This window comes from Stegastes partitus, unplaced genomic scaffold (genome assembly GCF_000690725.1).
Source record: "Stegastes partitus isolate 25-593 unplaced genomic scaffold, Stegastes_partitus-1.0.2 Scaffold41, whole genome shotgun sequence".
In the NCBI taxonomy this organism is placed as follows: domain Eukaryota; kingdom Metazoa; phylum Chordata; class Actinopteri; family Pomacentridae; genus Stegastes; species Stegastes partitus.
In genome coordinates, this window is record NW_007577772.1 from 1,067,502 (window position 1) to 1,072,285 (window position 4,784).

A 4,784-nucleotide genomic window follows, 5' to 3' on the forward strand; every position below is an offset into this window, starting at 1 on the left:
TAGAGATTAAAAACTGAATTAAAACACATTAAAAATAAAATTAAATCATGCAATTAAAAAAAAGTCTGAAAAACAGTGAAAAACTCTGGCATTCAAAAACAATAAAAAATAAGAACACATCTGTAAAATAAGATTTTTTTTTGCTGATTTAAATACAACAATAGTGTAATTTTACAATTAAATATTTAAAATTATTATTTGCGAATAAACAGACTTTTTTTGTTTTACAGTTTACAGGTAATTTTTTTAGTGATTTTACGAGATATTTTCTATAATTTAATGAATTAGGAAAATCTATAAAAGAACACTTTAAATGTTGTTTACTATTTTTCAATCATTAATTTTATCACAATTTTTTTCTAAATCTAAATCATATTTTTTGCTGCTTTAAATTCATTAAAATTTGTGCAATTTTACAGTCCAACACTGTAAAAAATGAGTCACTTTTTGTAAAAACACTGATTCATGTAGAGTTTTTCAATAATACTTTAAACAGTTAGTTAGCATTTTTCAGTCATTAATACACGTCGTTGTTCTTTAAATTGTATATATTATATATATTTCTGGTTTAAAGGTACAAACTGATACAAGCTTAAATGTATATAAATGAATAATTCACAATATGGACATTATTGAAAGTTTTGGTCTTTTTTTACAGTCAGTGTGTAAATTAATAAAATTGTTCTGTGATTTTTACTAAATATTTTCTATATTGGAACAAAACAGGGAAAATCTGCAAAATAATAGTTAAATACCATTTTCAGTCCTTAATATAAGTAAAATACTTTTACTTTCAAATAACGACAGATATCTGTAAAATCATAATACTTTTGGCAGATTTAAATACAGCAAAAAAATTAAAAAAAATAAAAACAATGTTGTAATTTAGTTTTCAAATGTTGTAAAAAGAGCAAATTCGTAAAACTACAGACTTTAGATCTGAACATTATTTACAGTTTTAGGCTGTTGTCTTGTGTTTATAGATATAAATTAATATTTTTTTCTGTGATTTTATTAGTTATTATCTGTAATTTCACAAAACAAGGAAAATCTATTAAATAACTTTTAAAAATAGCTTCTTTCTTTTTTAACAGCGTAGCAGCCGAACATCTAGTGTGAGTTCCTGATATCATTACAGTACTTGGTGCTCTCTGGGTTTTATACCACACAGACACAACAGATGCTTAAAAAATGAATGAGAGATGAAAAAACTAATCAGTGAAGGGATTAAATCAACATCCTGAAGGCGTCAGCAGTTCAGAATATTTCTTCTTGTCTTTGATCTGGGAAATGTTCCTGCAGATTATTACACCTGCAGCTTTTCACAGTCAGCACTTTAGTGATTCTGCTCTGATTGGAGCCACAAAATAAAGTCCAGAATTTATAAGTGACCTTGTGAACCCGACACCTCTGCAGCAGGTAAGTTGTTGTTTAGACTCATGTTAGGGGGAGCTGCAGTGTTTCTTCTGTCTGCTAACCTGAGAGCTGGAAGCAGCTCCACTGATGCTTCAGTCTCTGATTGTAGCTGTTTAGAGACGCTCAAGTTCTCATTCAGCACATCAGGCTGCAGCAGGAGCTCTTCAAACATAGATTTTCCTTCAAACCCTTCAGCACGTGTGTTTTCTGGGCATTTGGTCTGTGGCTTTGTTTTGTCTTTGGTTCAGTGCAACACTTGTTCTCCTGCTTCCAGTGATTCTGTGGTAAATAATAATAATAATGATAATGATAATAATGGTAATGATGATAATAATAATAATAATTATAATAATAATAATAATAATGATTATAATAATGATAATGATAATAATGCGGCCATCGTGTCACCAGAGTTGTGAAAACGTTTGGTTTCACATTCGATCATGTTTCCAGCAAGTTCTACATTTTACTTGAACATAACTGTAGTTGTCAAAAAATCTTCTGTCCACGCAACAAGTATTTAACTTGACCTTCAATGCTGTTCATAAATATTCACTTTCAAAAAGAAAAAAACAACTTCTTGTTTTAATTTAACAAACAGAACAACAATGTCCCACCCAGACAGCTGTAAAACCCACCAAACAGGAGAAGGTCTAAATAAATAACACCAAAACAAGGATAAAAAGAACTATTGACAATACTTGGGTAAGACTGTACAACAATAATGAAGAAAAAAATCAGTAAATGAGTGAAAAATACATAATTAAATTAAAAAATATTCACTTTTATAAGCCGACATCATCAATCAGCACCTCAGGCAGAAAGTCACATCACAACAAAGAGCACTTTGTTCTTCCACTTCTGATTTAACAAGAAGAGAAATCCTGGCTTTGACTTGTTCATCACTGGTTTGTGACCTCGTTTTTAAGTGCATTTTTTAAACAGAGAGTCTGTTTGTGCACATTTCCAACTGTGGATTTTGTAAATTAGAAGAATAGAGTTTCTACCTCTATTTTTCTAATTTGACAGACCCACTGTTTAAAAAATACACCTAAAACAAGGTTACAAATCACTGATGAACAAGTCAAAGCCAGGATTTCTCTCTTTTGTTTTAAAGAAATGAAACTAGTCAGTCATTTGCTGACATTTGCTGGAGTCTGGCCTTTTTCTCAGTTCTGTCATTTCAGATTAAATATTTTGTTTTCCTGTAACAAACTTCAAAATCACTTTAAAGGCTTTAAAACTTGTGGTGAGCATTTTTTATTTTATTTTATTTTATTTTTAAACTAATTTGCAGACAAACAGCTGTCGATGTTCATCCCTTGTGGTGCTCGTTCAAATCAAAGTCTGGTCTTTTTGCATCATTATTTGCTGTAGTTTGAGTTCCTTAATAGTCGGATGGTTCGGTTGCTGAGCTCGTTTTACACGAGTCTTGGTCTATATTTAGATATTTATTTTACAACAGGTCAGATTGTGCAGTTTGAACTGAGCATTCTGTAGATTAGAAGTGAATAAAATAAGAACAAGCTGCTGTCTGAAAGGATTTAGTGCTGAGACGCGGTCCGAGGAGGCCTCAGAATAAAGTCTGGACGCTTCTAATAGTGAAACCTGTTAACGGGTCAGAAGTGGAGCTACATCCAGAATGTACTACATCCATTTTCTGTATGTATGTGTCCATCATCAGCTGCAATATTTCTTCAATCTTTTATTTCTTTTTATATATTTATTCTTTTTTATCTTTATATTTAACGGAGCAGTTTTGCACTTTATTTATTTTTCATTTTTTGGTTTTTTAACTGCAACGAAAAAAAGAAAAACAAGGTTAACAAACATCCAAAGATTTCATCCGACTAAAGTTAAAGTCGGTTAAAGTGTGACGTCAGTTCAGTCGTACAGATTCTTAAATACTCTACAAACAAGTGGTACCAACTCAAAAAAGACAGAACCAGAAGTCTGGATGGACACAACGTGACGAGCAGAACGCGTCACCGTGTCGTTTAGGTTGTGATGAACCTCTGAGCTCTAAACCTCAGCAGCTGGTCCAGAGTTTTAATCAACCCAAAGGTTTGCATAAAAAAAGCTTCTTCTGCTGTAATGAGCTCTGAGGAACTGAAACACAGCAGCAGTCTGTCTGCAGTCACAAATTACAGGAAATAAAACAACTCTGGTTATTCAAAGAATAAACGAGACATTGTGTAACACTAGCGAGGCTTTCTGACCACATCTATCAGACTGATCTGGTATCTGTGGTGATTATCGGTGGATCGAACCACAAACGATGAATCAAACCTCAACTTTATCAACTCGGCAGGCAAAAGAAACAAAACCTGAGTGTTTATCAGACACAAACAAAATCATCACAGCTCCTGTTGCCTTCTTTTTTTTTTTTTTGCTTTGGTTAAAAACAAACCCATCAGCCTCCCAGTGCATGCTGGTCCTAAACCAGCTCACCTCCTCAGAACACATGAAGCTCAATGACTGACCGTTAACCTCCGACTGCAGCAGCTCAGCTTCTGCTTCCAACATTAACCATCTCCTTCATCCTCGTCTCCCTCCAGGGGCTCCCTCGTCAGTTTACAACCGATTTTAAGATTTTATTGATCACATTTAAGGCTGATATTGATCACACTGAGCCCACGTTGACCCGATATGAGCCAGTCTCTCAGTGTTCAGGGCTTTAAATGCTGCAGAATCAGAGTTTTCTTTTAAAATCACCTCTTAAAGTCCAGTTTTACAGACTATTCTCCATAACTCCGGCATTTTCGGTGCTTTAATGATTTTTATTTGCATCAGGAGGTGTTTGTTCTATGAAGTTAATTATATTGAAATTCTGCACTTTGCATCTTTTGAACTTGATTTCTCCACTTTTTGCTTTTCTGATTTTTTTGTTTTTTCTTTCTGTATGACCTAACTGGCTTCCTGTCCTAATATTGTCTTCCTGGGTGTTTTTGTTTGTTTGTTTGTTTGTTACTTTGTAAACAGATGCTATAAAAACAAAGTTGGATCATTACATCTCAGTCCATCCATCCATTATCTATTTACTGCTTAATCCTCACTAGGGTCATGGGGGGGCTGGAGTCTATCCCAGCTGACTCAGGGTGAAGGCAGGGGACACCCTGTCAACATGTTTTTGGACTGTGTAGGAGGAAGCCGGAGAACCCATACTGCACGGGGAGAACATGCAAACGCAGGTAGATCCTGGGTGTCCTCCCCGAGACGCGAACTTGTAGCTGCGAGGCAACAATGCTAACCACTGTTACACCTTGCAGCCCCGTTCAAAAACATGCTGAGGTTAATTGGTGATTCTAAATTGTCCGTAGGTGTGAATGTGAGTGTGCTTGGTTGTCTGTCTCTAAGTGTAGCCCTGT